This window comes from Tursiops truncatus, chromosome 9 (genome assembly GCF_011762595.2).
Source record: "Tursiops truncatus isolate mTurTru1 chromosome 9, mTurTru1.mat.Y, whole genome shotgun sequence".
Lineage (NCBI taxonomy): Eukaryota > Metazoa > Chordata > Mammalia > Artiodactyla > Delphinidae > Tursiops > Tursiops truncatus.
The window spans coordinates 84,139,302-84,160,497 of NC_047042.1; the positions used below are offsets into that span (position 1 = coordinate 84,139,302).

Below are 21,196 nucleotides of genomic sequence, written 5' to 3' on the forward strand. Positions count from 1 at the left end.
CAATATTATTGAATCCCATCCATTCGCCAAGCACTGTGCTAAGTGCTTTCACATACATTTTCTCATCTAATGGATCTTTTACTTTCTTACTGCAGGGGAGAAGGTGAGATTGTGCCTTTGCTTTGCTACTTCCTCTTCCTAGTGTCCTTACTCTTCTGTGTAAGCCTTACACTGCAAGCAAGGGAACCCAGTTTGAAGCAAAATCCATTCTTTTTTTTCATTTCATCCAGGTCCACAGCAAAAAGTTGACTGGTTTCTCATTTCTGGGAGATGAGAGATGTGTTGATTTAGGAAAAAATGAATGGAACAGGGCTGAGGTCTAAATGCTCTTTTACATACATGGGTGGGCACCTACCTCTGATGAGAAGTCTCTCTTTTTCTGGCTTCTTTCCCAGATAATCCATTGAATTCTCCGAGCAAAAGCATCGTATACATCCAACTCCTCCTTTGATTTATTTCTTTATATATGAACACAGGTTCCTTACCACTTCCTTCACCCACCCATGACCCACCAAAAACAAAAAGAGAAAAAAAGAAAATCTCTCCTGCAGAAACATGACAGATCTTATCTATTCCTGAGATTAACTGCCATTTTCTCCTCTTACCATGATTCCAAATTTTGGACTCCACTAATGAAAACATAGCCTGGGTGACATTGCATAACCAGTGAGAAAGGAATCTTCCCTCGGTAATGAGAGAAGGGCTGAGTCACTATCTCAGCTCTTAGGAATGGCTCTCCAGCTGCTGACTGAGGCCACGAGGGTTCAGCCACGAGGCCGGCAGGGACCTCCCCAGTGACTAACAAAAAAGAGGCAACCAGAACTAGCCAGAGTGAACTGGGGCAACTGACCCATTTGTAGATGTACCCCCAAGGACAGTGGCCAGCAGTCCAAGTCGCAGTGTCCTGGCAGTGTAGCAAATGCCTGATCCAATCTGATGGATGAATGATGCCCGACAACAGAAGACTCTGGAAAAGGATACTTGTAATTAGCATGGGGTGGCATTTTTATTCCAGAGGCTTAGTCTTTATTCTTTCACATATACAACAGACATTTGAGTGAATATATTAGGCACTGAACTAGAGGTTGGCATATTCCTTGCCCTCAGGGAGTTGACAGTTCAGCAGAAAGGGAGTAAACATAGGAGCTCTAAGAGAACAAGAGGCACTTAAGATTTGACAGTTGGAAAAGCTTCCACAAGAATGTGAAAGGTTTATGGGGGGTGGGGTGGGGCATGGAGAATGGACACTCCAGGTGAAGGAGGAAACAGCGCAAAGTCACAGAGGCAAGAGAGAACAGGTGGTTCATTGGAGAAGGTAAGTGGTTTGGTGTGACCAAGATCAGAATATGCAGGGGAAGGGGCAAGAGATGATCCTGGAGAGGTGAGCAGGGGTCAGATTAAAGGTGTAATCTTGTATGTATGTAAGAGGGTCTGAGTTCTATCCTGAGGGCAATGGGAACCACTGATTTTCTGTGGGAGAAGGACGTGTCAGATCTGTTTTTTTAGGAAGTTTTCTCACCGGTTGTAATATGGAGATTGGATGTAAGGAAAGCAAGCATAGAAGTAGGAGGACCAGGTTCGAGGATCTTGCAGTAATTGAAGAAGAAAATAATGTGGGCCTGAACTATAGCAGAGGCAATAGGGATGCAAGAAAGATGAGGTTGAGTGATACAAAAGTAGTTACCAACTGACCTTGGTGATTAGCCACAGGTGAGGCCTGTAGAGCTCAAAATGACTTTCACCTTTGGTGGGTGGGGAGAGATGATGGGAGCAGAAGGCTTGCTAGAAGGAGATGATGAGTTCAGGTTGAAGCAGAAACCCAGGATGGAAACCCTGCCATTGACCTGAATATCAGTGTTGGAAGGTCAGGGCAACTCAGTGGCATTCAGGACTCCCCACGTATACCCCAAAGGAGACTTAAGGACAATTCCAGACCCCACCAGCTAGAGAGGATGGGCCTCCTAGTACAAGTTCCTCCTTAGAAGCCTGGCTTATTAAGACTGAATCTGTGCAGGACTGGGGCTGCAGATGAGAGGTCTTCAGAACCTGCAGCCAAACAGGGCCTGACAAGCTGTTTCCATGGAGACACGGTGTGTGCAGGAGGGAGTGAGTAGGAGGGCTGATCCATTCCAGAGCCTTGGGTCACAAGGCTGCAGTGGCCTGACAGATAAACAGGAAAAAGACATAGTCAATCAGAAAAGGATGTTCAAAACTATTGGCAGTTAGTTGGGGTTATAGCATCATAATTCTAGATCAAGTCTAACAATTTAGAAGGATTAGGGTAAGCCACTTAATGATCCTGCTAGTTATTTCAGGTACCACTTAATGAGGGTACACAGAAGTGGATGCCAACTCAGACTAACTCCAAATGTCCATACACCCTTCTTAAGCCTTTCTGCACCCCTGGACTCTAAGTAGCTACAGATTATTTCCAAGTTTCTGGGGAAACAGGCAGAGATATGGGAAGTTAATTTTTTTTCCATTTGCCATGCTGTTGGCAGAAATACTCAGGAAATCTTTGGAGCTCTTCAGGAACCTCAGGTGCTGGCAAAGCCTCAGATTAGATGTTATTATTAAACAATTTGAGGAACATTCTGGACAGAGAGCCAGCAGCGGTGGGGCCCCAAGGGGTGTGTGTGTGGGGGGGGGGGGTAGAATATACATAACATGAAATTGACTATTTGGACCTTTTTTTTTTTTTTTGCGGTACGCAAAGCCTTTTTGACTATAGCTATCCTAGGGGGTATTAAGAGGTATCTCATTTTAGTTTTAGTTTAGTTTAGTTTTGTTTTGTTTTTGCAGTACGCGGGCCTCTCACTGTTGTGGCCTCTCCCATTGCGGAGCACAGGCTGCGGACGCATAGGCTCAGCGGCCATGGCTCACGGGCCCAGCCGCTCCGCGGCATGTGGGATCTTCCCGGACCAGGGCACGAACCCGTGTCCCTTGCATCGGCAGGCGGACTCTCAACCACTGTGCCACCAGGGAAGCCCTCATTTTAGTTTTGATTTGTATTTCCCTGACAGCTAATGATGTTAAGCACCTGTTCATGTGCTTATTGACTGGCCTTTTGTATATCTTCCTTGAAGGAATGTTTATTCAAATTCTTTGTCCATTTTATTTTTTAGGGTATCAAGTGTGATTGGCTTTAATTGTTTTTATAAGCAATTTAGGGTCTTCAGGGTATATCCATTTTGGGAGGAAACCAGGTTGTTTTGTAGGGCATGCCTGATGTGGTCCTAAGATTTGTTCACATGGCTTTATTTACTTATTTGTTTTTTAAAATTTTCACTGGAGTATAGTTGATTTTCAATGTTGTGTTAGTTTCAGGGGTGTGTGTGTGTGTGTGTGTGTGTGTGTGTGTGTGTGTGTGTATCTCCATTCTTTTTCTGATTCGTTTCCCATATAGGTTATTACAGAATATTGAGTAGAGTTCTCTGTGCTATACAGTAGGTCCTTTTTAGTTATCTATTTTATATATAGTACTGTGTATATGTTAATCCCAATCGCCTAATTTATCACTTTCCCTACGTTCCCCTTTTGGTAACCGTAAGTTTGATTTCAAGATCTGTGAGTCTGTTTCTGTTTTGTAAAAAAGTTCATTTATATCATTTTTTTATTAGATTCTACATATAAGTGATATCATATGATATTTGTCTTTCTGTTTGACTTACTTCACTTAGTATAGTAATCTCTAGGTCCATCCATGTTGCTGCAAATGGCATTATTTCGTTCTTTTTTATGGTTGAGTAATTCCATTGTATATATATGCCACATCTTCTTTATCCATTCATCTGTCGATGGACATTTAGGTTGCTTCCATGTCTTGGCTATTGTAAACAGCGCTGCAGTGAACACTGGGGTGCATGTGTCTTTTTGAATTATAGTTTTCTCTAGATATATGGCCAGGAGTGGGATTGCTGGATCATATGGTAGTCCTGTATTTAGTTTTTTAAGGAACTTCCATACTGTTCTCCATAATGGTTATACCAATTTCCATTCCCACCAACAGGGTAGGAGGGTTCCCTGTCCATTTTAAAATTGGGTTATTTGTCTTATTATTGAGTTGTAAGTGTTCTTTCTATATTTCTAGACATAATCTATGTTTTCTTTTGTTACCTATGCCTTTGGTATTATATCCAAGAGATCACTGCCAAATCCAATGTTGTAAAGCTCTGTCCTGTTTTCTTCTAAGTGTATAGTCACTTTTATATGTTGCTGGATTCAGTTTGCTAGTATAATGTTGACAATTTTTATTCATAAGAGATATTGTTCTGTACTTTTCCTGTGATGTCTGGCTTTGGAATCAGGGTAACATCAGCCTCAAAGAATGAGTTGGAAGTGTTACTTCCTCTTCTATTTTTTGAAAGAGTTTGTGAAAATTTTGTATTATTTCTTTAAATTTTGGTAAAATTCAACAGTGACCTCATCTGGGCCTAACTTATTCTTTGTGGGAAGTCTTAAATTCCTAACTCAATCAATTTATTTGTTACAGGTTTATTATGATTTTCTGTTCTTCTTGCATAGTTTGTGTAGTCTTTTTTTTTTTTTAATTTATTTATTTTTGGCTGCATTGGGTCTTCGCTGCTGGCACAGGCTTTTCTCTAGTTGAGTGGAGCGGGGGCTACTCTTCGTTGCGGTGCACGGCTTCTCATTGCGGTGGCTTCTCTTGTTGCGGAGCACAGGCTCTAGGCACGCGGGCTTCAGTAGTTGTGGCTCATGGGCTCCAGAGCACAGGCTCAGTAGTTGTGGCGCATGGGCTTAGTTTCTCCGCGGCATGTGGAATCTTCCTGGACCAGGGCTCGAACCCGTGTCCCCTACATTGGCAGGTGGATTCTTAACCACTGGCCACCAGGGAAGTCTGTAGTTTCTGTCTTTCAAAGAATTGGTCCATTTTATCCAAGTTATCTAATTTATTGGCATACAGTTGTTGATAGTATTCGCTCTTTTATCCTTTTTATTTTTGTGGAGTTGGTAGTAGTGTCCTCTTTTATTTCTGATTTTAGTAATTTGGATCTTCTCTCTTTTGTTTCTTGGTCAGTCTAGCTAAAGGTTTGTCATTTTGTAGATCTTTTCAAAGAAGTGGCTTTTGGTTTTGTTCATTTTCTCTATTGTTTTTCCTATCCTTTGTTCCATTAATTTCCACTGTAATCTATTTCCTTCCATCTGCTTGATTTGGGTTTAGTTTGCTCTTCTTTTTCTAGTTTCTGAAAATGGAAGAATAGGTTATTGATTTGAGATCTTTTTCTTTTTTTTTTTCTTCAATATAGGCATCTACAGCTATAAATTTCTTTCTAGGTACTACTTTGGTACATTCCATAAATTTTGGTATGTTTTGCTTCCATTTTCATTCATCACAAAGTATGTTCTAATTTCCTTTGTAATCTCTTGTTTGACCTATCAGTTATCAGGAGTGAATTGTTTAATATCCACATATTTGTGAATTTACCAAATTTCCTTGTCCTACTGATTCTGATTTATTTCCATTGTGGTCAGAAGTCATGTTTTGTATAACTTCAAATCTTTTAAATTTATTAGGGCTTGTCTTATAATCTAGAATATAACCTATCCTGGAGAATAGTCCATATTCATCTGAGAAGAATGTGTATTTTGCTGTTGGTGGTTGGAGCATTTTATAGATGTCTGTTAGGTCTAACTGGTTTATAGTTTTGTTACAAACTGAATAATACACTGTCATAATTATTCATTAATATAATCTTATGTCATTTTTTAAGGTTGAGAAAAGAAAGGAAAGCAAGTTACATTTAGAGTTTTTTTATATCACCTTCTTATTTACCAATTATGGTTCTCTTCGTTTGTTCCTGCAGATTTGAGTTACCATCTTGTAACTCATTTCTTATTCCACTACAGCTTTGTTCCCACCCACCTCCATTGTGCTGTCATTATCAAATATGTTCTTTTATACAACTGCTTTCTAGATCATTTAAGAGAAAAAAGGGAGAAAAATATATATTGATATACTGTGTTTTATAATTATATAATTATATTTACTAGTGCTCTTTGGTTTTTTGTGTGGATTTGAGTCAGCTTGAAGAACTTCCTTGTTTCTTATAACTCTAGCTAGCAGTGAATTCTCTCAGATTTTGTTTATCTGGGATTGTCTCTGTTTCACTTTCATTTTTGAGAAATAGTTTGCTGGATAAAAGATTCCTATTTGACAGGGATTTTCCCCTCAGCATTTTGAATATGGCATCTCACTGCTTTCTAGCCTCCATTGTTTCTGGTGAGAAGTCAGTTATTAGTCTTATTTGGGTTCCCTTGTTTGTGATGTGTTGGGTTTTTTTCTTGCTGTTTTCTAGATATTCACTTTCAACATTTTTACTATGTGTCTGAATGTGGATCTCTTTGTGTTTATTTTACTTGGGATTAGTTGAGCTTCTTGGATGTGTAGATTAATGTTTTTCATCAAATTTCAGAAGTTTTCAGCCATTATTTCTTCTTCTTCTTCTTTTTTTTTTTTTTTTTGCAGTACGCGGAACTCTCACTGTTGTGGCCTCTCCTGCTGCGGAGCACAGGCTCCAGACGCGCAAGCTCAGCAGCCATGGCTCACGGGCCCAGCCGCTCCGCGGCACGTGGGATCTTCCCAGACCGGGGCACGAACCCGCGTCCCCTGCATCGGCAGGCGGACTCTCAACCACTGCGCCACCAGGGAAGCCCTCAGCCATTATTTCTTTAAATATTTTTCTGCTCCTCTCTTTCTCTTTCTCCTTCTGGTACTCCCATTGTGCATGTGTTGATGTGCTTAATGATTCTCACATTCCTCTGAAGTTCTGTTCATATTTCTTCATCCTCTTTTCTCTCTGTTTTTGAGATCAAATAATATCTATCTATCATCTATCTTTCTATCTTCAAGTTTGCTGCTTCTTTCTTCTACCAGTTCAAATATACTGCTGAGCCCCTCTAGTGAATTTTTTTTCTATTATCACAGTTTTCAAGTTCAGGATATCCATTAGGTTCTTTTAAAAACAATAATAATTTCCATCTCTTTATTGATTATCTTATGAGAGATTGTTACCCTACCTTCTTTTGATTCTTTAAGCATGGTTTTCTTCAGTTCTTTCAATATATTTATGATAGCTGCTTTGAAGTCTTTGTCTGCTAAGTTGGATATCTGGGCCCTCTCACAGGGAGTTTCTGTTGATGGCTTTTTTCCTCCTGTGTATGGGTCACATCATACTTTCCTGTTTCTTTGAATGTCTCATAATTTTTTTGTTGAAAACTGGACATTTTAGATAATATATTGTAGCAGGTCTGGATACTGATCCCCTCATTCTTCTGAACTGTTCAGAATTTGGGTTCTGAACAAGTATGATATGAAGACTAAATTGGAAGTGAATTTGAGGTAAAGGTACTGATAGATCACCCCTGACCAGGTGAAAACTTCATAGAGAATCTCTGAGAACCATCTCCCTTATGCACTCCAAGCACAGAATACCAGCAGATACTGATAAAAATAAACCACTAAACCAGGTATCAGGAAACAAGGGTACTAAATCTTAGCTCTCTTCTTGGATTTCAGCGTAAGCCAGTCAGCCTCTTCTGGGCCCCAGTTCCCTGGAATAGCATATTGTGTTCAAGTATTTGTCTCACTGCTGGTCCCCAAATAGGGCATGTAGTTTAGATTGTATTTATGGTGGAGTGATTTTCACTAAATCTTCCCTATTATTTTTCCATCCTGCTGTTTCCTGTGACTGACATCATGCATCTGGGAAGTATCTGCCTGGGCTTTGAGAGTTATTGCTACTTTGGATTTGTGAACTGCAGATTGAGTCTCGTCTAATAAGCATCATGTTCTAAACACCTTGAACTTGTTGGATGAAGAAAGGAAATCACAAAGTTTATCCCTACCCTCACTAAATGTTTTAATTTGTGAAAGAAAAGGCAGTAGGAAACTTGGAATTTCCGGCTCTGATCTTTTGGTCCTAGTCTACTGTTCCAAGCCAGAATCATGTCTCATCCTCCCCAGGCACTATTATTTTTGGTCACTTAAAATGAAGTTGTTCCTAGACAATTCATCTTCCAGCTATCTTTGGAATAAAGTTTGCCTCCAATAAGATCTTTACAAGGGCCTGTGGCCCTGACTTACTTTTTACTGACTTCTTAATAAGCCTGCCACAAGCCATTTGAATACCTTGGAGATCAAGATTAGTAAGTCCCATCAGTCATTAAGGTGGTTAAAATTGGTCTCCCTCCAGATATTAGGTTTAACAAGCTCACCCACAGGGCGAGAACTCTTTGGCCAAAAAACCCCAGATCTAAATTGAAAGCGACTGACCAAACCAAGATAGAGCTAGTTTTCTTACTTGCAGCAGCCAAACTATTGTCCTGACTGGTAGGCAGAGTTTTCACAGCACAATAAAGTTGTTAAAAACATTTGGGGCCCAATAGGGAATCATTGCTTAATGGTTATAGAGTTTTTGTTTTGGATGATGGTAAAGTTTTAGAAAGAGATAGTTGTAACGGTTACACAAAATTATGTAAATAATGCCACCGAATTGTACATTTAAAAATGTCAAAATAGGGGCTTTGTTTAGTATTAAGGGTTGGTGAAGATGTGGAGAAATTGGAATCTTCATACATTCCTCATAGGAATGTAAAATGATACACCACTTTGGAAATCTGTCTGGCAGCTCCTCTAAAGACTATAACATAGAGTTACTATATAACCCAGCAACCCCTCTCCTACATATACAACCAAAAGAAATGAAAATATATGTCCACACAAAAACTGCACATGAATGGTCATAGCAGCAGTAGTCATAATAGTCTAAAATTAGAAACAGTCTGGAGAAGTTGATTTGCAAACTACGTTCCTGCTTCTCCATTCTTTGGCCATTGAATAAAGATTGTGCTGTTCCAGTCTCAAAAAAAAAAAAAAAAAAAGAGAGAGAGAGAGAGAGAAAGAGAGAAAACAACCCAAATGTCTATCAGCTAATGACTGGTTAAATAAAATATGGTATATCCATAAAATAGATGTTATTTGGCGATGAAAAGGAATGAAGTACTGCAACATGGATATAAACCTTGAAAACATTATGCTATGTGAAAAAGGCCTGATTCCATTTATATGAAATGTCCAGAAAAGCAAATCTATAGAGACAGAAAATAGAGTAGCAATTGCCTAATTGCTGAGGTTTGATAGAGGAGGTTAGGAGGAAATGGGGAGTGACTGCTAATGGGTACAAGGTTTCTTTTTGGGGGTGACAAAATATTCTAAAATTGATTGTGGTTATGTTTGCACAACTCTAAAAATACTAAAAAATTTTGAGCTGTATACTTTAAATGGGTGAATTGTATAGTATGTGATGTATATCTCAATAAAGCTGTTAGATATATATATAGAAAGATGGATGATAGATAGATGGATAAATGGATGGATCGATAGATAGATAGATAAAGGCATTATTAGGACAAGGGATAAAAGAATGCCTAAACCCAGGCTTAGCCCAGGTACCACTGTTAGCCCTGACAGTTGAGTCAATAATAATGCAACATTTTGTTAATCGGGTTGCACCTAAAATGCTAATGCAGTGCTCTCTGTTAAACTGGCCTAGATCTCATAGCCAAGATAGAAGATTTAGGGGGCATTTTTCCTTGCCCTAAGCCCAAACCTGCGTCTTGCAATTTTATCACCCTCCACTGGGTGTGTAATAAGAGAGCAGTCGAGAGCATTTGAGAGAATGTAGGCTAACCAAATAGCTGAACTTCATGGTGTGAGGGAGAATTGCCCTCCTAACACTGAGGCCACCACGAAGGAGGAAAGAGAGGGAAGGAAAGGGATGGGGGAGAAGAAGGGGGATGCGAAAGGCCCAGTGACCCTACTCACCGTAAATGTGGATCTCTGCCTGCAATTAGAGTACTGTCTCCTCTTGCAGAATAGGAAGGAGAGGATAGAGAGAAGGTTGATGTTCCTGTCCTTGAAGCTTGTAGTCAGAGGAAGATTCCTGACAGAGATACCTATAGATATGTAGGTAGTGGAGAAGACAGGGTCAAACCAAACCTGAGCAGAATGCCTTAGTGAGTAAGAATGTTTCACAGTTCCATGAAAATCAAAGACCCATTGGAAGAAGCTGAGTAAGATTTTAACCCATAAGGAAATTGCAGAGTTATTAAAGCAATTTGTGTTTTATGGCAAGGTTACAATTGTTGGTATAAATGAAGTGCTTTGCAGATGTTATCAGGTATTTTAGGCAGGGGAAGCCATGCATTTACTGTATTAGTGCCTTGCGTGGTTCTTTTTTCAAAGTCTTCTTCCCTTCTCTTCTGAATGCATTTCTAGTCAGGGTACACTAAAGTTCTGTTCACGAAGAAAAATGAGGATGGAGATGAACTTCAAAACTGTATAGAAGAGATACAACCTAGTGACTTGCTTTATGGTGCATAGTTTTGTAGAAGGAAAATGACCTGCAGTGTCTTTGGTGAAAACAATCCTTTTCCTCTCTGTTTAGCTCCCATAACTGCAACAGTTTGACCTTTCAGTGCAATTAAGCAGCCCAAACCCCAATGAAGGACACAGGGGTAACAGGAAAGCCAGTTACAGCTGAGAGCAATGATTCTCTGTGCAGACTTCCTGCCCTCCCATTTTGGGTTGAAACTTTTTCTTCATCCTTTTGAACTTTCTCTTCAGCTGCTTTTCATATGTAACACCTCTATTAGGGTTATGTGACTCTGACCACCAACACTCTTCCTGTGCCACCCACCTCCTTACCCTGGAAAGTCTGGCCTACCAGAGAGCATCACCTTAGAGTAACTTACATTTCCAATTCAGATCTCCAGTCATCGTTTATGGTGTCTTATAGAAAGGTGATTTGTTCATGATTCCCTTCTCCTTTGCAAAATTCTAATACATAGAAAGAATCAGAATAATCAGTATAATGAACATCCAATATCTACCATCTAGATCAAACAATTGCTAAAATTTTTCCATATATTCTCCATTTTTCCTTTTTCTTCTTCTTTTTTTTGCTGAAGTAATTTAAAGCAAGTTACAGAAACATATATGTTTCCCCCCTAAATATTTCAACATTTACCTCTAAATAATAAACACATCTTTATCAGGTAAATACAATTCCATTCTCACACTTCACATGATTCCTACAATTTCTCAATAGCATGTAATATCCACCCACATTCAAATATTCCCTACTTGTTCCCATAATCTCTTTTTAAAAAACATGTGGTAAAATATGCATATTGTAAAATTTTCCATTTTAAGTGTCCAGTTCAGTGGCATTGTCTATTCACAATATTGTGTAATCACCACCACGATTTCCAGAACCTTTTCGTTATGCCGAACAAACTCTATACCCTTTAAGAATAACTCTCCATTTCCCCCTCCTCCCAAATGACTTTTAAAGATGGTTAATTCAAACATATTTTATTTGGTTGTTATGTTTCTTAAGGCTCCTAATCTAGACCTGTCTCCTCACACCATACCCACATGCATTTTATTTTCATGACATTGACTTCTTTTTTGGGGGGCGGCGGTTAGAATGCAAGTTTTATTTTTGAATCCCCATTGAAATAAATATGTTAATCTTTGAAAAATATTTGGTTATATGCCACTAAAATTATCCCTAGAGCCCCCGGTGATAGTCGTGCCCCATTCTGGAAAATACTACCATAGGGAATTACTGGAGGTACCCTGGGGAGGTAGGATGAGGCCACTGTTTGTTGAGCAAAAGTCATCTGTGTCCCAGGTAAGCTGCCTGCTGCTGTTCACAATTCTCTGAGCCCCAGACCTACCAGCATATTTGATCTTATCTTTCCTGGCTGGCAACACTTTGGTGGCTCCCTATTCTCTTCTAGATAGAAGAGTAAATGCCTTAACATAACCTACAAGGTCCTTGGGGATCCTGGGATAGGCCTACCATGGCCCCATCAGGCTGGTGAAGAGAGGGAGACAGGAGACAGGGAGGATCCCCTGGAGGAAGTGACATCTGAGCTGAAGTCTAACCGATTTATGGAGAGAACGAGGTGATGGTGGTGAAGAGCTTTTTTAGGTAGAAGGAACAGCATGTGCAAATTTCCTGAGGCAGGAAGGAACAATGTGCATGTGAGCACCTGAAAGAGGCACTAGAGGAAGAGTCAGGGAGAGGAGTTTGCAGGGGCCAGACCCTGCCTGCAGTCCCTGGAGGCATCACGAGCATTGTGATCTCAATGCTGTGCCTTACAAGGAGCCATTTAGAGCTTCAGGAACAGTGACTTCAGTTACTTGAATAACAAATACTTTTTGAACACCTACTTCAGGTGGAGCACAGGGGATTTTAATAGAACAAGACTCTCATGGTCCCTGCCATCAGGAAACTTATATTCTTTTAAAAACAAAAGTTATACATATGCATGGTTTAAAGAAATAACAAGTATTATAAGGTTTTCTATGAAAACAGAAGGCAGTGCACTACCTGTTCCCCCATTTCCACTTTTGCAGAGGCATCCATTTTCAACTCTTTTAGCTGACTGTATTTTGGATTTATCTCCATTATCTCTAAATAATCTTTTTTTTTTTGGATTTTTGAATTTTATTTATTTTTTATACAGCAGGTTCTTATTAGTTATCTATTTTGTACATATTAGTGTATATATGTCAATCCCAATCTCCCAGTTCATCCCACCACCTCCCAACCCCCCCACCCCCCATTGACATTGACTTTTTGACGATTCTGGGCTAATTGTTCTGCAGAATGTCCCACCTGCGGGATTTGTCTGTTTTCTCATGGTGTTGTTAAACTTGTTCTTCTGTCCTCTGTATTTCTTGTAAGCTCAAAGTTAGATCAAGGCTTGATAGGAATCAGGTTAAACATTTTGGTAAGAATTCTTCATAGGGTAATGCCGTATACTTCCTACTGCCTCGTATTAGGTCCTACGTAATGTCTGGTTGTCTCACTACTAATGAAGTGAGTAATACTGATCACTGGGTGAAGGTGATGACAGCCTATTTAAAAATGGGTTTTTTTAAATGGGAACTTGACTACTTGCACTGTTTTAAAATGATTATCCCTACTTTGAATGTTCAGATAAAGGGGCTCTGAGTTGTTGCCTGGCACCTAGGAGACAGCATTTATCCTGTGTAAAGGATAAGAGGATTAAGACTGAGGCTTTGTCCTCTTTAGGGAGTAGATGCAGGAGTTCATGTTTATCTCTGAGGGAGGTCAATCAGGGCAGAACGTTCTGGAATATGAAGTCTAGCAGAGACTGGGCCCAGAAGAAGGTACTCTGCAACTAGTCATTAGCCAGAATTTACCTATGAATAGACAGATCTTTTTGCTAACACTTCTTAAAGACAGTCAGAACATTTTGGGAGTTCAAATACGGAAGACTCTTTTATGGCATTTTTTTTTTTTTTATGGCATTTTAAAATAACTCTCCCTTCACCTTCTATTCTCCCCCGCCCCCCGCCAAAAAAAAAAAACCCACTTTAAACTCTAGAGTAAAAAATTAAGGAAGAGCATTTTCTTTGGATGCAGAATAGATGGATCTTTAGATGTTTCTTGAGTACTGTTTAAATTCTAGAGTGAGGAAAAAGTATGCATCTATTCTCTTTGGTTGATGTTTAACTCTTATCTTTTAGCTACAGTAAACTAAATAATCCATTGAAAATATAAGCAACTAGGTTACAGGATTTCATTATTAAAAATAAGAATTTGGGTTTCTAAGGAAAATGAGTTATTTTTTAAATCTCCAAATAGACACTCTCATTTTACAGCAATTAAGTACCCAAGTCAGTTAAACTTTGCTCAAGGTTGCCTTGTATTTCTGGATACCCAGAGGGGTTTTTTTTGTTATTATTGCTTGTTTGTTTTTCATGTTTGTTTTTGTTATTTTGTTTTTAAGCTATCACAAAGACAAGGGAGTTGTTGTGAATTTTCTGCATAGCAGGACAGAACTTAACCTTAGGATACTGGACTAACAGTTTTCATTTTACTACTGGAATTAGTAATATCCTTTTTCTCCATTTATACTGTAATTTTCAAAGATTCTGGCTTCCAAGTTACCAGTTGGGTAGGGGAGGTGGTAAAGGTCCCTTTGAGGAAATAGTTCTTCCACAATAGCACTGCTGGTGGACCTAGCAACCCTTGCCTATTACCTCCATTGGGGGTTACTATATTTGGTGGTGAAGACGTCACCACTAGCTACAAGAAAAGACAATGTAAACAGTCATCCATTCTTTTCCCTTTCTCTTCTTTTTTCCCCTCCTCTTTATACATATCCTCCCTTCTTTACTTCTTTTCTCTTCCTTCCTCCTCCTCCTTCTGCTTCTCTCCATGTCCCTCTCCCTCTTCACTCATTCTTCTTTTTTCTTCCCTTCTTTTGCCACTCATTCTAGATTGGCATACTTTAATGACTCCCCCGTTCCCACCAAATTTTGTGTTCCCGAAGGATTCCCTGCTTCACACCAGCCAGTGGTATGTCACTGAATACTCAGTAGAATCAAAGGGGTGGGAGAATCCCAGAAGAGGAGGTCTGTGCCTGGATCTGTGTTCTGCACTCCCTCTGTCCAATTTCCATTTGTTTTGAACTGCCAGCTCCAGTTTCCATTCTGGTTTTCTGGGATCTCAGAGCTCTATAAGGATAGTAATGAAATTACTTGAACCATGTCCAATACTTCAAAAAAGCCTAGAAGACATATATATATATATATATATATATATATATATACACATATATATATGTATATATATATATACTTTTTTAAAAAATTTATTTATATTTGGCTACGCTGGGTCTTCATTGTGGCGTGTGGGCTCTTTAGTTGTGGCCCACGGGCTCCAGAGTGTGAGGGCTCAGTAATTGTGGCCTGTGGGCTTAGTTGCCCCGCAGCATGTGGGATCTTAGTTCCCCCACCAGGGATCAGACCCACATCCCCTGCATTGTAAGGTGGATTCTTAACCACTGGACCACCAGGGAAGTCTAAGGACATTGTGTATTTATTCACAATAAAGCCTGAACAGATTGACTAAGTAATGCAAAGCTTCTTTATTCTTGTGGGGAGCAGGGGGTTGGAAGATGGGGGAGATTATGCCACACTAACTCATTGTAAAGACTGTATCTTCACAGTAAGAAGTTCTGGTTGGTTGTGTGTGTTGTCTATAGGGTAGAGAAAGTCTGTTGGAAAGAATGTGGGTATGGAGGTAAGACCAATCAGAGTTTAGTCTCTAGGGAGTTCCCTGGTGGCCTAGTGGTTAGGATTCCAGGCTTTCATTGTTATGGCCCAGGTTCAGTCCCTGGTCAGGGAACTGAGATCCCACAAGCCGTGCAGTATGGCCAAAAAAAATTTGAGTTTCTAGCAATAAGACTTGAGCTATTTATTTAACATCTCTGAACCTCAGTTTACTCATCTGTAAAATGGAGCTATTCATTTCTATTTTTCAGACTCTTTGAGGATTTTAGATGATCTATGTAAAGCACTCATTAATGCAATTCCTGGTACCTAATAAAAAGTTAATATATTTTCTTTATAAATGTGATTTATTTAGTAGTTAAAAATCTTTCAAAGCATATAGCTTTGGGGGAAAAAATGAGATCACTGACAGAAGAGGCTGGGAAGCACTCATATAACATAGTTCTACATGGCCACACAGATCCCTTAAGAACTCCTGCCAAGTCCTGAGGGCTCTGATTAGGGAATATACAAGGAGGTCGCACATCCTTTGTGTTAATCAACAGATCCTGTCTTGAGGGGGATACTCAGTTGCCTAACCATACCTTAGCAACATTTCCTTAAGCCCACCTGTTTGTCTGCTGGATTCCTACGTGATTTTGACATACCTCTGGTGATGAGCTTCAAGAAGTACCAGGTCTGCTCATGGTTATCTCACTGTAGCCAGGGGTTTTAGGTGGGAAGACAAAGGAATGGAGCGCCTTGGGAAGATGGATAAAAGATGAAGTTTCAGGAAGAGATGAGGATCATCATAGCTTAGTTTGCACCCCTTGAAAATAGGGCAGTAGAATATATTTCTTGAAAAGAAAAGTACTATCCCAAGACCGATTCTTTCATCTCAGCCCTAAGGGACTCTTACAAAAAATGAGACTTTCTCCTAAATCTCTTACTTCTTCATCCCCCTGGGCCCTAACTCTCTCCCAGTTCATCCCTCTCTCTCTGCACTCCCAGGATAGGGAGATCAATTGCCTCTTTCCTATAATGGGATTCGGTTTACAGGTAGAAGCTATCTAGCATTTTCTAGGACTCTTGTCCCAGGCCCCTGCTAAGTTTCACTTGGTACAGCATCTGCACAAAGATGAACTATAGAATCCAGCTTTTAAGCTTAGTGTTTCTGTTGAGCAGGCCAAATGACTTTGGAATACCCTGGTTTAAGCTGAATTTATCCCTTGTTATTTTAAAAGCTATAACAAGTTGTTTTTTAAAATGTTTTCAGTCAGCACATCTTTACTTATTGTCCTTAAGACCCGAGGCTACTTGAAGAAGGATTTAATTTCCAAAGTCTGATAAGTAAACAAAAGTTTCCCAATAACATCTTCAGGCAAGCACGAAAAGACCTCATTTTTTGCCCCAGTGCTTGGTTGGCTCCCCCATAATTGTCCATTAGTATTGGGCTCAACCAAACCTTGCATAATCACATAAGAAATATACCTTCGGGCTTCCCTGGTGGCGCAGTGGTTGAGAGTCCGCCTGCCAATGCAGGGGACACGGGTTCGTGCCCCGGTCTGGGAAGATCCCACGTGCCACAGAGCGGCTGGGCCCGTGAGCCATGGCCGCTGAGCCTGCACGTCCGGAGTCTGTGCTCCGCAATGGGAGAGGCCACAACAGTGAGAGACCCACGTACCGCAAAAAAAAAAAAATATATATATATATATATATATATATATACACCTTCAAACACAGTTACTAATTGATTTTTTCTTCTTCTTCTTAATTACTATGTTTAGCAAAAAGCAAAAGTAAAACAGGTTTTAAATGTGGTATTATCTGACTAGACCCTAAGCATATAAAATCAAACAGACTATATTGGGGGTTCATATGTTAACTATGGTCGGGAAATGGTTATTCACTGTTCTCCCAAGAGTTTGAAAACGTCCAGAAGGGACTGGTTAGATAAGCAGAGGCTCACATGCATGGCTTCAGCTCTGTGGGAATGTCTAAGTTTTAAAATTCACTCCAGAATCCCACTAAATGTGATATTCCCTGATGCTGAGCTTTGTCTCTGATACCTTCTTTTGTCTTGATCCTCTGTAGCTGTGGACTGAGACTCCCGAAATTCACCCTAGTCTCTCTTCCTACTTGTGACCAGGAAAAAAGTTGGGAAATAGGGTTGTGTTAGTCAAGATAGGCTAATTGTTATAACAAATGACTTCAGTATAATGGTTTGGCCCAATAAAAATATATCGCTCTTGTCATAGTACGATATAGATTGGGAGGGGTGGGGAGGTATGGAATGTAGAGGTCAATCCTATGCAGTATTTCACGGTCTTCTTCCAAGACATGCTCTAGCTTCCTCTAGGTTTTCAGAATCCTCTCCATTCAGCCAGTGGGTGGGGAAAGAGCCTGCCGTGTATTGCACAGAAGGCTTTTCATGCACCAGACCTGGAACTGGCACCCATCACTTCCATCCACATCCTATTAGCCAGAACTCTGGCACATGGATCTGCCCAACTTCAAGAGAGGCTAGGAAGTTTGGTCTAGCTGTGTGCTGAGCTCATAGCAGTTTCTGCCACAAGGGGAGACAGACAGCTCCTCAGGGCAGGCCAATGGTTCCATGCTTGTATATCATCAAAGGTCTGCAAAATAAGTGTACCGTCCTATTTTTAGGTCACTTAATGCCTATACCTACCATTAACATCTTGGTCAGTTCCTAGAAAAAGTCCACCTGTCAAGATCAGCATCAACCTTGGTACCACCACAAATCAGTCCACACTGCAAACTTACTTGTTTATATTTAGGTCTTCCCAGGGTTTCAAGATACCTGGGCCAAGCCCATACAGAGGTTCTCATTGGAAGTTGCTTATGCACTTGCACTTTGTTCTGCTCGTCAGATGGTTCCCATGACAAAGTCTGGCAAGTAGTCCATTGGAAGCCATTTGTAATGTCTAATCCAAACTTTGTCACATGGGACCTATGAGGAGAATAAATGTGTTATAAACATTTGAAAAAGTGTCTCCATACCTCTTCAAAAACTATAAAAAACATGTTTTTGTCTCTTCTCAATCAGTGTATTTTTCAGTTGTCACGACTCTGTAATTGTCTGCACTCTTGCTTCCTGCTTCTCTCATTAACCAATTTACAAAGGCTATTTCATAGTGCAACCATTTTGGAGACATCCATTTCTCCTCATTTACTCACAGGCAACTATTGCCGTTGAGATTTTAGTTTCCTCCAATAATGTTTGTTCATCTTTTTTTAAAAAAAATAAATTTATTTATTTTATTTTATTTTATTTTTAGTTTTGGCTGTGTTGGGTCTTCGTTGCTGCATGCGGGCTTTCTCTAGTTGCAGTGAGCGGGGGCTACTCTTCGTTGTGGTGCGCAGGCTTCCCATTGCAGTGGCTTCTCTTGTTGCGGAGCACAGGCTCTAGGTGTACGGGCTTCTGTAGTTGTGGCTTGCAAGCTCTAGAGCACAGGCTCAGTAGTTGTGGCACACGGGCTTAGTTGCTCCGCAGCATGTGGGATCTTCCCGGACCAGGGCTCGAACCCGTGTCCCCTGCATTGGCAGGCGGATTCTTAACCACTGCGCCACCAGGGAAGACCTGTTCATCTTTAGTTATTTTTTTTTTGCGCGGTATGTGGACCTCTCACTGTTGTGGCCTCTCCCGTTGCGGAGCACAGGCTCCGGACGCGCAGGCTCAGCGGCCATGGCTCACGGGCCCAGCCGCTCTGCGGCATGTGGGATCTTCCCAGACCGTGACACGAACCCGTGTCCCCTGCATCGGCAGGTGGACTCTCAACCACTGCGCCACCAGGGAAGCCCTATCTTTTTATATAAAGAGGATGATGACATAGATTGTACAAGGTAATGATGGTAAAGTCCTGATTCTGTTCTGCTTTTCTAGTTGTAGTGTAAGTTTTCACCACCCCATCGACACTTTCCTCTTGCAATGTAAGACATGCACTTATTATATGGCTCATGGGATTAAGGGTGCAGTCTTCATTCATTTATTTATCCATTCATTCTTTCTGAAATAATTACTGAGTACCTACTGTGTGCCAGATAGTGTGCTAGATGCTGGAGTCAGAGCAAAGAACAATATGTATAAGGTCCCTACTCTCACGGAGCTTATGCAAGAGACAGACTCTAAGTAAATAATAATGCAAAATATTAATTATAATTGTAACATTTGTGTGGAAAGCTTATTTTCCTTTTAGCATTATGGATAATCTTGAATCACCAATAATTTTTGTTTGTTTTTTTTTAAAACGGAAGTCTTTGTTCCTCTGTAAAAACCCGCTTATTTTCCTTAGGGTAACAGTCATTCATTCACTGATAATATTCATCAATTCATTAAATATTATTGTAAAACTACTATTTACCAGGTACTATGCTAAGATTTCCAAATACAAAAATGAAAAGACGGGCTTCCCTGGTGGCGCAGTGGTTGAGAGTCCGCCTGCCGATGCAGGGGACGTGGGTTCGTGCCCCGGTCCGGGAAGATCCCACATGCCGCGGAGCGGCTGGGCCCGTGAGCCAGGGCCGCTGAGCCTGCGCGTCCGGAGCCTGTGCTCCGCAACGGGAGAGGCCACAGCAGTGAGAGGCCCGCGTACCGCAAAAAAAAAAAAAAAAAAAAAAAAAAAAAAAGAAAAGACAATATCCTTGCCCTCAAGGCTCATCGTCCAGACTGACATGCAAACCACAGAGTACATTATGTTAATTGTCATAATGGGGAAATGGGAAAAGTGCAGTGAGGCATAGGAAGAGGAGGACCTAGATCTGCCTACATAGGTCAGAGAAGACTTCACAAAGGAGGTAGCACTTGGACTGAGGTTTAAGGGTGAATAAGACTTTGCTAAGAAGACAAATCAAGGAAGGGCATGAGATGGCTAGTTGACCATCAGAGACTCATGCTCTCCTTCCATAGCATCAACTTTTTCTGGGAATTGGCCCAACAAATTTCCAATCCCCTATACATCTAGGTGGAACTAGGTGATCCGTTCTCATTAATGGGATGTGAGCAGAAGTGATGTACATCATTTCTAGACCAGGTTAAGAAGTAGGTATGCCTTTGACTTCCCTGGTGGTGCACTGGTTAAGAATCCGCCTGCCAATGCAGGGGGCATGGGTTCGAGCCCTGGTCCTGGAAGATCCCACATGCTGCAAAGCAACTAAGCCTGTGCGCCACAACTACTGAGCCTGCGCTCTAGAGCCCGTGAGCCACAACTACTGAAGCTCACGCACTGAGAGCCCGTGCTCCACAAAAAGAGAAGCCACCACAATGAGAAGCCTGTGCACTGCAATGAAGAGTAGACCCCGCTCACCGCAACTAGAGAAAGCCTGCACATAGCAACGAAGACCCAATGCAGCCAAAAAAAAGAAGTAGGTGTGCCTTTTCTTCCTTCTCTTTCCCAGCTGTTAGCTCTGGAAATAAAGGACTCTAAAGCTTAGAGAATGGCAGAGCTGCAAAATAGAAGGACCCTGGGTGGAAGGCAGCTTGCCAGACTGATCTGTTATATGACTAAGAAATAACATTCTAGCGCTTTAATGTACTGATATTATATAACTCGCTTGTTACAAGAGTGAGCTCTACCTTAATTAATATAAGGCAGTTCAAGCAAAGTGAACATTATGTGCAAAGGCTTACTGATGTAAGGTCTAGCACAGAGTACATACTCAGTAAGTATTTGAAATTGCAGGAAAAGTGTTATGGGGGAGTACAAATAGTCCATTATAGCCAGAGTATAAAATACATGATTGGTGGGAGTGAGAGGAGGGTGGCACAATAGATAGGCATGGGTTGATCTCAAAGAACCTTGAATGTCACGCTGAAGAATTCAGGTTTAATCTTGTGATAGGAAAGCCAATGAAGAACATTTAAAAGGTGAGAGGCAAGATCTCTGAGAAACACAACACCCAAGAAGCTGCTTTAATTTTCTTTAAATGTAAGATGCGAATCCAAAGATGAAAGATAGGATTTCAGAACCAGAAGACATCATGGTTTAGTCAAACCTCATTTAACAAATGAGGAAAGTGAGGTCCAGAGAAGTTAAGTACCTTTGCCAAGGTCACCCAGCT

General features: G+C 40.7%; 1 long non-coding RNA gene across 2 annotated transcripts in view; it reads right to left on the bottom strand.

Moving 5' to 3' along the window:
- Positions 1-430: 430 nt before the first annotated feature.
- The window catches only part of LOC109547899 (uncharacterized), a 57,883-nt gene continuing 37,117 nt past the window's right edge, over positions 431-21,196 (bottom strand). The window contains exons 3-8 of one of the 2 annotated variants that reach the window (XR_012334076.1): positions 17,903-18,089; positions 15,787-15,879; positions 10,774-10,858; positions 9,845-9,975; positions 1,693-2,160; positions 431-967 (exon numbers count right to left, since the gene is read on the bottom strand). This is a non-coding gene — a long non-coding RNA (uncharacterized lncRNA). Of the gene's footprint in view, positions 968-987; positions 2,161-9,844; positions 9,976-10,773; positions 10,859-15,786; positions 15,880-17,902; positions 18,090-21,196 lie in introns of those variants that run through there. The other variant, XR_012334075.1, reaches the window with a different exon arrangement.